The sequence below is a fragment of the Seriola lalandi genome, unplaced genomic scaffold, assembly GCF_002814215.2.
Source record: "Seriola lalandi dorsalis isolate HSWRI2012SDOR001 ecotype SW California unplaced genomic scaffold, Sedor1 jcf7180002054686, whole genome shotgun sequence".
In the NCBI taxonomy this organism is placed as follows: domain Eukaryota; kingdom Metazoa; phylum Chordata; class Actinopteri; order Carangiformes; family Carangidae; genus Seriola; species Seriola lalandi.
The window spans coordinates 931,195-931,951 of record NW_019525239.1 but is presented as its reverse complement, the minus strand read 5'-3'; the positions used below and the strand labels follow the sequence as shown (position 1 = coordinate 931,951).

Genomic DNA, 757 nt, shown 5'->3' with positions numbered 1-757 from the left:
ACTGAGAACACAGACACACAACCACTGAGAAAACAGAGACACACAACCACTGAGAACAGAGACACACAACCACTGAGAACACAGACACACAACTACTGAGAACACAGACACACAACCACTGAGAAAACAGAGACACACAACCACTGAGAACAGAGACACACAACCACTGAGAACACAGACACACAACTACTGAGAACACAGACACACAACCACTGAGAAAACAGAGACACACAACCACTGAGAACAACCTTTATCATGCCTTCATGGCATTACTACCAAGAAGAATTTAAGTGATACTTTGGATAATATTAGCTTATCATAGATGTATCTGTATTAGCATGTACATTGGTTACTAAATAAGCAGAGGCTGGAGAGTGGAAACACCAAAGACATCTTCAACAAACGGTTTCAGTTTCATGTTTTGCTACCGAGCAGCAATGACAGGTTCCTTTTTACACTATAGTTGTCCCACTTAACTCATAACTAGGTCATGGGGGCAGTATTAGTGCTGCACTGCTGACTTCCTCTGAGTAGGTAGGGGGTACACAGTGTAGGGATGTCACCACAACTGATACTTTGTTACCAAGTCGACGAAAATTCTGAAATTCTGACGCTACTTGTTTTTCTATAGTATCATAAATACTGATAGAACCGTAGATGTTGTATGGAAATATTTAGTATTTTACATGGATCATTAGTTAAGTTGTAGATGAAACAACAGTCAGTATGTGAATGGTGTCACCACAAAGTACCACAG

At 40.4% G+C, this 757-nt stretch overlaps 1 protein-coding gene across 1 annotated transcript in view; it reads right to left on the bottom strand.

Moving 5' to 3' along the window:
- The window catches only part of LOC111667222 (syntaxin-binding protein 4), an 80,274-nt gene that overhangs the window by 42,872 nt on the left and 36,645 nt on the right, over positions 1–757 (bottom strand). The gene's annotated exons all lie outside the window — the stretch shown is intronic.